Source organism: Scomber scombrus, chromosome 6, assembly GCF_963691925.1.
Source record: "Scomber scombrus chromosome 6, fScoSco1.1, whole genome shotgun sequence".
NCBI lineage: Eukaryota > Metazoa > Chordata > Actinopteri > Scombriformes > Scombridae > Scomber > Scomber scombrus.
Window position 1 is genome coordinate 16,144,643 of NC_084975.1, and position 10,860 is coordinate 16,155,502.

Genomic DNA, 10,860 nt, shown 5'->3' on the forward strand with positions numbered 1-10,860 from the left:
CCGCTTGTTAGGCCTGCTCATCAGCCAGATGGCCCTGTGTGTTTAGATGTCCTGTAGGTGCAATATGTTTACACATTGGTCTATAAAGCATCTTGTGTCTTCCTGTAGATTGCCCAACTATGCAAAAGGTCCTAAAGGGGTGCCTCACATTTGGTTATGTGTGGAAGTGAGTGTGGTTGGCATTCAGCTGCAGGAGAGAGAGGTGAGGAGATGGCTCATGAGAGCAGTGCCAGGTGAGTTGATTGGCACAGCTGGTGCTCATTGGCAAATTATACTCTCCCTTTAAATGCAGTAGTGTGCTCCCCCTCAGATGAAGGCTGCACACCTCACAGACAGACGGCACACCAGCTGTCGGATATTGTTTGGCTGAAGCCTGTAAATATTATTTGTGTGACTGGGTAACTTAAAGCGACTGGACCACGTACCCCAGAAAAAGCCAGGCAACCAGAGGCACACAGCGCATATTTATGTTAGTGTGTGTGAGCAGTTGTGAATAAAAAGATCACTTCTGTGATCAGACTCTAGTGTCTGTGTTGTGAGCTGAGGGAACTTACCTAGCAGCGAGACCTGCAGTATGCAATTTATACGGCCGGCATTAGGACTCCCTGAATGATGCTGAATAAATGATGCAAAGTAAATAAATATGAAGTCATTTATTCCTTTTCAGAGATAACATCCATACAGATCTGATCTGCATGAAAATGTATAGGTCTAAGCAGTGTTTGCTTATCTCTCCTGTATTCTCCCCACCCATTTCCTGAGTGAGATAAATAACTGGGCATCTTTCCAATCCATCAGTAGTATGAACCAAACTGATAGTCTCAGTGGGGGCAAAAAGACGCTTTCGTAAACAAACACTCTATAAACACTAAAAACTGGAACCAGAACTACATTATACGAGGGAGTAGAGTACTGAGGGTTGGGGGTAAAAAGTAACACAGAGGAGACTAATTTGGAATGCAGTCAAGCACTCAAGGGCCTGCATGTTTCTGCAGCCTGGCAGGCTAATCGCAACACAAACGCCAACAGACAAGATTTCACAGAGTGCAGCGAACTTCAGGTGAACTCAGTACCACTCATCGTTTGGGAGAAGAGGGATAAGAACTGTCAAGTAATACTCAAATCAACTTAAGTCACATGCAGTCCAGTGTTGATTTCTTCAACAATAACTAATAATATTAGTTAAATGGAGTATTAGTTGAAGACTGTTTTTCCTAAATTAAGATTGGACATTGAATGGTTAAATGAAAATTAACCATTGAAAAACAAAACCTGAATGAAATATATTTCTTTTTTTCCCCAGCGAATAAAAATTCAAAATGTGAAAGAAGGCCGTAACAAAACAACTGGGACATGTGGATACAATATTAATGTTACTTTCAGTCAGCTATCTTTTGTGTTGCTATCAGAAGTAATGAGTAAATTCCTCAATTAATGTTGGCAGTCAACCATCTAAATCATCTTGTAGATGTTTGCTGATGACATTTTGATGTTTTAGCTTTTCTTCTTAAGATGAACCCAGACAATTTACTGTATTTTAGTGATTAAGTGAGAACTCAGGTAGCTGTGGTAATGCTAAGTGAACAGAAATCAGAGCGTGAGAGGTATGCTGTTCAAATGAAATTTGCAAATGATACCTGGATTTACTGAGGAGAGTCAGTCTGTTTTATTACTGCAGAACGGAGAGACATACACACTGCCATGGACAAGTAGACACTGCCTTTTTCCACTAACCTTGTGATTGACACAACAAAGATTGCATAAGCTGTAGCCTTCAAATGCTTAGAAGACATAAAGATTTAAAATGCCGATTCAGGCAGTACTCCGTGTCTCAGAAAAAGTCTGCAATAAAGGTATGACAATATAAAGTAAAAATTAAGTATATATTAGTCAGCTGTTAGGTATAGTTTATAGTTAATAGTTATACTATGCAGTTAAAACCAATACAGTTGTTTCCCCATTCTGAAGCCTTAGGTGGAAGACATGGAACAGATTTGAGAAATCCGCAGCCATCAGTGTCAGAGAGTGATCTGAGTTACTGTAAGCCAGCAGCATATTTGACATTAGGCACCAGTGACTCTCTACAAGGTCGCCAGCACTCGAACTGCATCAGATCAGTAAAGGCGAGATTACAGAAGACCCAGCCTGGTACACATACTGTACGTGCAGATAAGTGCACACTGAACTTTTTATGATGATGATGATGATGGTGATGATGGTTGTCCCTTTTTGAACCCAAAAATCATTGAGGGCTGGCCCTTATTTCCAGTGATGTCGAGAAACAGTTTAAAATGACTTTAAAAAGATACAAAATAATAAAACATAGAAGATAAAAGAAAGTCAAATGAAACAAGTATAAAAGTAAAGTTACAAGATACAAAAAACAAATCAATTAAATGTAACAAATAGAAACTGATATAAAACGTGTGATCAGCTTCTGCAAAGTGTCTATTAGAGGCAGAACAGATCTCACTGTGATCATATACAAAGCAATCATCAAACTTGATATGAGTAGGTAGGGAGGCAGCAGAATTGCTTTTATTAGATTTGATCACCTTCTAAAATTTTGCAGGGTATGAATGAGAGCCAGAGACCATGTTTAACTAATAATCAGATTTAGTACAAGGGACATGCATTTATTTCTAATCTGTCTAAATGAAACCCAGTGGCACGCCTCTTTATTGCATCTAGCGAGGGACCAAGCTTCGTTTCTTGTCATGAATAAGGTTGATAGTTCAAGGGAAAACCATGGACTATATTTATTTTTCACCATAATCTTTTTAAAAGGTGCATGCTTATCTGTACTGACAAAAAGGCTAATTAAACATCAGGAATTCCAGATGTAAGATGAATGTAACTATCATAGAGGTCATTTAGAAAAACTTAATTCAAATTTCTTACATTACTCTAAACTATAATTTGTTATTAAGTTCTCTTCGAGTGTGTGTTCCTAATACATGCAATAGAACAAAGATCACTAATGCCTGAATTGAGAACACCACTTACTATTATTTTGTCACCTTTGTTAGAAAAATGTATATCTATTAGAGTAGATCTTTAAGGGTTCTTCTGATTAGGCCTAATGGGTCCATTGATCAATTCAGATAAATTGAGCCTGGAAGAAACCTTTTTTGAATAACCAAAAGCAACACTCAACCAACCAATTTTAAAATCCCAAAACTATCATTCCCGAATTAGTATACCAACAGAGTAACTCTGCCCAATGAATCTGCTAAACAAGGCCAGGTTACAACAATTGAATTGTTAGACCCACTTTAATCTTTAGGGGAATTAATTCAAAAGATGCCGGCACAGTAACAGTATGTACATAGAATAGAAACAGATAAAGGGAATTTGATATAAATGGCCACCTCTTCAATTATAAATAGAAAATGACTTAAGGCCACCTCAGAATCACTAATATTATTGTTCTAGTGATCAAGTTTCTGATGCTAGAGTAGACTTCTAATATTCAAATGAATCAGTCTTAAGCCTTTTCTGGTCTTAAATATATGGATTATTTAGACATTATGGAGTAGACTCAGGCATTTAGTCTGAGAAGGAGCAGCATTACAGGGAATAAAACAGGACTGCAGAGGCAGCACAGAGGATCAGATATATAAGGAGCATATAAGACAGTCATTTTACAAACTGTTTTCAGATGTAGATAATTGTAAGGCCAGCAAACCTGTAAAATGAATATGGTCTGAAGTCAGTTGTTTTACCTCCAGTCCATTTTGATGAATACCATCCTTTTTGTACAGGTCCTCCCTGGGCCAGAACAAATGAAAATTACTTATTTATTCATATCCAGTAGCAATACAGCAGTTCTGTAACCAGCAAAGCAGACTATATATACATACATATCCAGAGGATGGAATTGGGTCACATATGATTGCATGATTCTCTTTAGTCACCAAGAGCAAAATTGCTGACAAAGGAAAGGTCATCAGATGGAGGCTGATGCTGCTGGTCTGCAGGCTGGCTGCAGGGCTGCTGCTGGGCCACGGACTAGCCGTGAGTCTGCTGCTGCTGCTTGGCTGGGCTGTGGGTCAGCCACGGGCTGCTGCTGCTGCTGTTGGGCGACCGACTAAGAACCAGGCTGCTTCTGTCCACAGAAGAGCTCAATTCACACAGAGCTTAAATGCTTTGGTCTTTGGTTTCAAATAGTATTAAAAACTGGGTAAAATAATTTAACACTCACTAAAGGGATGAAACAATTAAAAACAAACCAGGAAAGGAGGGGGCAGCCATCTTGTTGCACAGTCATGCTGTGAGATATACTTATAGTTGTGTTACTGTATGTACACAAGGACACAGCCATCGGTATAAAGAGTCACTTAATAGATCATACAGGCTTCAGCAGACACAAAGCCACAGTGGCTGTGCTGGCTAACTATCATCAGAGTAGCAATAAATGTCACCCCTGTATGTGGATGTCTATTATTATAGTACAGGATAATGAGCAGCATTGGTGATTGACCTGATTTTCCCATGTCCAGACCACTCTGCCTCTCCGTACAACCACACATGAACATATAAAAATACATTAAATATTGTTTACATTTAAGGAGAGCACAGTGCATGCCATAATGAAAGACTGAATGGCTGGATGGAAGTGGAGACAGATAAAAGAGAGAGTAGAGCAGAAAGAAAAAGAAAGAGGTCAATCCACATGGAGGGAGGCATTTTGGATATTCATGCCCTGTAGTGGAGTGCTGCTGAAACTGCCGCTTAGTGCATGTGGTCTATGTGTGAGTGTGTCTTTGGCTGTGTGTTTATGCACATGTCTGTCACCTACTGCTCATGCATTTTAGCCATAAAGTAGTGGTGCAGTAATAAGATTAAGAAAACTTGTGGAGAAACTGCAGAGCGTGAGATAAAAGACTTGATTTGATAACATGTGCTGTGACAGACACAAACCACATTTGGAGCAGGCTGCTCGTTCCAAATGCACAACAAACAACATATCATTGAAAAGTACTGCTCAACACTGGAATATGTGCGCCATTTGCAGTGACAAAATAGACCTACTTATCGGGTGCTTATTTGCAGCGCTCCAGCACAAATGCCAAAGTTGTTTTCTGCAGAGCTGTGCACATTTAAGGAGGTCTTCTCACCCCGCTTTCTTCTTAGACACATATCCCAGCTTCCAACTGCCTCTGTCAGCACACACACACACACACACACACACACACACACACACACACACACACACACACACACACACACACACACACACACACACACACACACACACACACACACACACAGTCTCCAAGGGCATTCTCACACATGCATGCAAAGACACATGCACAATCATGGCATACACACACACACACACACACACACACACACACACACACACACACACACACACACACACACACACACACACACACACACTCTCTCTCTCTTTCACACGTTCACACACACACAGACACATGCACACACACACACACACACACACACACACACACACACACACACACACACACACACACACACACACACACACACACACACACACACACACACACACACACACACACACACACCACCCACACAGACAAATACCCCCTGGCACCTGAATTCAGGTTGCTATAACTGTATGGGCCATTTTTAGCTCTTTAATAATACTTGAATAGTTGTTACCTGAGATAACCCCAGGGAGAGGAAAAACAATTCCAGTCTCCCACCAGCCCTGAAGTTTAATCCTCTCTAGTATCCTAGGGAAATAATGCTTCCTCCAATAATTCCTTTGGTCTTTCAGTCCAACATTGATGTCCTTTTGTGTTAGCTGAGGCCATTAGTTCTGACACATGTATAATTGATTATCATATTAACAGCTAAAATCATTCCGCTCATTTTTGCTGAGGCTGTGGGGATAGACAAGGTGCATAATGGGTTTGAGCAGTTGGATCCATAGCTTGTCCCCTTTTGCTTTCATTGGAGATGTAGCCATGTGACCACAAGACCCTGCAGCCATGTTTTTGTCTGTCTTTCAGTGCTTCAGGCAGTCTTTTAGCCTAGTGGTTTCCGCCAACCTTGTCAGTGTGGTCGGTCTTGGGCTTGTAGTAGTGTGAGGGATGACACACCATCATTATGGAGCACTCTTCTCGTTTCTGAAGTTCAAAGGTCACCAACCAACATTATTCATAAAGGCTAAGGGTTCAGTGAGAGCCAAAGACAGAGAGAGAGGAGAGAGGGGAAAAAGTGGTTTCTGTGCCATCGTTCAATAAATGAGCAGAACACAAATTACTTTAAGTGTGTTGCCGTGAGCCAATTCAAAGGGCAGTGCAGGGCCAGCACTCTTTGACCTTATCTAAAGGAACGATTAGTGAGTAGAGTTCTAAATGTGTCTAGCGAGCACATGTGCAAGCATGTACACATATTTTCACATATATGTATCTAAGTAATATAATTCAGTTTTAAATCAGATTTGATTCCAATACAGGCCATTTATTTTTTAGCTGCACCAAATGAAAAATAATTAATAGTTACCAAGCAGCGAGTGTAATCAAAAAATGATTTAAAAAAAGATGTCAAATCTTATAAAGTATGTGTGGAGAAGAGAGAAAAGGAGAGGTATTTGACGTCAAAGGGTAGCTGGTGGCATACATAGCCTGTATCCCATGGTTACCATATGCCGGACACCACTAGGAACCTGGGCCGAAGAAAGCAGGGTGACGCACTAGACACACACACACTGCAGGACAGCTGGCACCCAACACACACACACACACACACACACACACACACACACACACACACACACACACACACACACACACACACACACACACACACACACACACACACACACACACACACACACACACACACAAATGCACCTATACCAGCACCAGTGCAATTCCACTGTACCTGAATGCAACACTGACGCCTCGCTTACACAGGGGGTGGTGTTTCTAATTCCACCTTGGGTTAGACAGAACACAGAAGGCTAATATCTGCAGAATCTCCAACTGGGAGAGGTAACACACCTCTATCCCCATGAGATCATCCTGACGGAAAGAGAGAGAAAGACGGAGAGAGCCAGAGAAAAAAAAAGGGAAAAGACAATCTGAAACAGAGTCAAAGACCGAGACAGACAGGAGTGAAAATAGGAGGGAGAGAAAGCAGCACATTATCTCTGTGTAGAGTCCTGGGAGGATCAGCCTGTTTGTAGAGTGATACCTATCAGCTTCCTGGCTGTCTCAGGAGATATTACTGCACTGTGGTGTACTTTACTCAGATAAAACATCCTTGTGTCTCTGATAGAAAGACTCAGACAGATAGTGGCAAGGTGAAAGGGAAAGAGGCAGAAAGACTGTGAGACAGATTAACAGACAAAATATTGGTAGAATAGCTGATCACTCCCTTTAAAAAAGCATAATGCGTGAGATTATGTGGAATATATCATTTTGGAAATCTGTGTATGAAAAATTGCTTGAGAGAGAGTGTTGGTTGTTTGATTAAAGTTTAAACAATGATGGAAAGCACACCAGTAGTTGCTGCACATGGCATGTGTGTAGAAAACAAGAAAATACAAACATTTATGATGTAAGTACAGCACTGTATCTCTATATTTTTATATATGTATTTCCTCACCAAATCAAAATTTTAACAGTTTCATCAAATCAAATATATATCAAGTTTTCCAAATGGAAAGTTATTTTTGTGAAAAAGACCACCGGGCATGAACTTGGAAGTTTAGTTGTCACTTTGAGACTCAGTGATCTCCCAGATTATGCTGTTTAATGTCCCCCAGTTTTCACCCCCCCCATCACCGAATGATTCACCCCGCTGTGTATCTGCCTGCCTACCTGTCTGTCTCTCAGTCTGTCATGCTGCCTCCTGAGGTCCTGATTGAATAACTAATGATTAATATCAACACAGCCACTGCCACAGCAACTGATTTAACACGCCCATTGATCCAGACCTTGAGATGTCATGAAAAATCGCGGGTTGAACTGCAGGCAAGGTTTTGTGAGACTAAATTATCTGAGTTTGACAACCAAAAATCTGTGTGTGGTAAAAATACTCCCCAAGAAAAAAACTTTTCAATCCCAGTTCTAGTCAACAGAAAGAAAATCCTTTAATTTAACCAGGTGTTATGAAAAAAAGTATAAGTCCAGGTTTTTATATGCACTCATTGCTGCTTGCTGACCAGTATGAATAAAATGTCAATTTGTTAGCCGATGAGCAGTTGGGGATTAACTATTTTTCTCCAGTGAGTTTGCAAAGCAGTTGCTGAGAAAATATCAAGGACTTTACTTATACTTCTTTCTGCTTGATTTTCTAAATCTAGACATATGAAACAGATTTTCTGAGCACAAATTAACTTTTCTAAACTTCACAGATAATGCCTCACTGAGGTAGCCAATTAATGTTCCTCAAATATCAATCAATGATGAAATTAAAAATTGGATTTCCAAATAAATATAATACAGGGATTTGGCAAACTTGATTCAATCTAGTTGTATGAATAAATAAGCTGCTACAATATTGAAAAACGTGCGCATCCACAAATATGAAGTGTAATGTTTGTGACTACACATGTGATTGTTGTGAAGACATTATTGCTCACCTTTAATATTTTCAGATATAAATAACTCTTTCATGTCTTTTCTTTTTCTTCTGTCTGCCTTGCATCCATTGTCAAACATTTTCTGCACTGCATTTTTCTGCAAATAAAACATTTTAGTCGACTGGACAGTGAAAGCAAACCCCTGAGCTGAAATACTCTAAAAGGCTGAGCTGAGAGGACGCTGCAGAGTCAGGTAATAATGCTGTGAGTTTGTCACTACAGGTGACACCTTAATTTCATCTATTGTTAATATTATAATATGAATCAGAGCAGCTTTAAGAAAAAAAACATAAAAATATGCTGTGGATGTCACTGATAAACCACTCAAGTTAAACATACAACAAAATCATGCTGTAAAAATACAGCCAAAAGGAGCTCATTCCACCACACCGGATTAAGGATGATTTGTCATGCATTTTCTAGAGCTTGCTTGCTGCATGCCTCATCTCACACATGAGCGTTTGCACAATGAGACATCAGTCAGTCTGCTGCAGCCAAAAGTTTATTGAACACTTAGTTTGATTTGGACAGTTAATTTCACGAGTGCTGTGCTTCACTGTGCCTCCCTGAGTTACAATTTCTGGCAAGCTCAATAAAATCATATTTTGTAAGTTGCTAGGAACCTTAATAAGTGGCACAATAGTCTGAAAATACACTTTAAGCAGAACATTCTGTATATATGTATAAGTCCCCAGAGAAAGGCTCCAGTTTAATGTAGTTGACGTGGAAGTCAAATAGAGAATCTTTCCTCTTTGAAGTGTATGAAAAATAAATGCATATGTTCTCACCTTGTTATTTGACTGTCTGGTGATTTGAAACGTGAGATTCAGCTTGATGGTAAACTAAGTGTGAGGGTAGAGTGGTGTGTCAAGTTACAGGAAGACATGCCGATACGGGAATGACCATTTTAAAAGCTTTATTATTAAGCCATACACACTTTTGCCTAGACTAGTACACTACACTTGAAATGAATTATGCCCACACACCTACACACCTACACACACACACACACACACACACACACACACACACACACACACACACACACATACACACACAACAACACAGTCCTAAAAAACTGAAGAGACCACAGAGACTAGAGAAAGTGCCTAAAAAGAGATTAAATGGCATTATGAAGACGACTCAATTAGATTATGAAAGATATTCTTAACTAAGTCTGAAACTCAGTTATACGTAATAGGAGTCCTAAGGCTTATATAAAAGCTTTTCCCTGGAATAATCAGCCCTGCGCTCTAATTTTCCCTCTCTCTTTTTCTCCCTCTTTCACTCACTCACTCACACATACATGTACCACACATACAGAGAAATTGAGATGCCACCAGTGGCACTTAGATATCTGCATGTAATCATCAGCCCACTGTGGCAGCATGTGAAGGGACCCTGCTACTGTGTTTGAATTTCAATGGCCAGCCGGCCAGAGATTTAGTTTGAATTTATGTCAAAATGCCACATTTATCCATTACACCGACTAAGACTGGATCTGTTTATGCACCGGAGCACAGGAACAGCAGAGCTTGCAGTCCATGGACACAAGCTGCACGGTCCCCTCGGTATAACAGAACACATTACAGGTTTAAAAAAAAAAAAGAAAGAAAAAAACCCTCTAAACATACTGAAACTACAGTAAAAATTCAGAGCTGCAAAAGAATCCCTATGAATTGCCCATTACAATTTCAATGTATTACTGTCTCTTTCCTCTAATCTGCCACACTTCAGCACAACAAATACATATTTTCTAGATTTAATATTTGCTAAATTTGCCAATCACTGCTTTGATGAAAGTTACAAGAATAGCTTGTTGTTTGAAAATTGATTATTAATCATAACAGAGGTTTTTACTCTATTAGTCATTCTTACACATGTATCATTTAAAACCCAATCAACTTGTGTAATTGATCAAGCTGTTTTGGTAAATTAGGCTACACACGCTGATAGACAGAGCCTTTGGATTCATGAGCAAATGTGCATTTCTCAGTTGGTTCTCTCTCTAACACTCTTTCTCTCTCTCTATCACACACACACACACACACACACACACACACATCCACACACACCACACACACACACACACACACACACACACACACACACACACACACACACACACACACACACACACACACACGCAAACTGAGTGGCTGACTTGACCCTGACTCGGTGCACCATGAGATCTACAGCATACATGAGGCTAATGATCCAGAGAACATGGCTAGTGTCAGGGATGTTCATGCTGGCGTGAAAGCACTTTT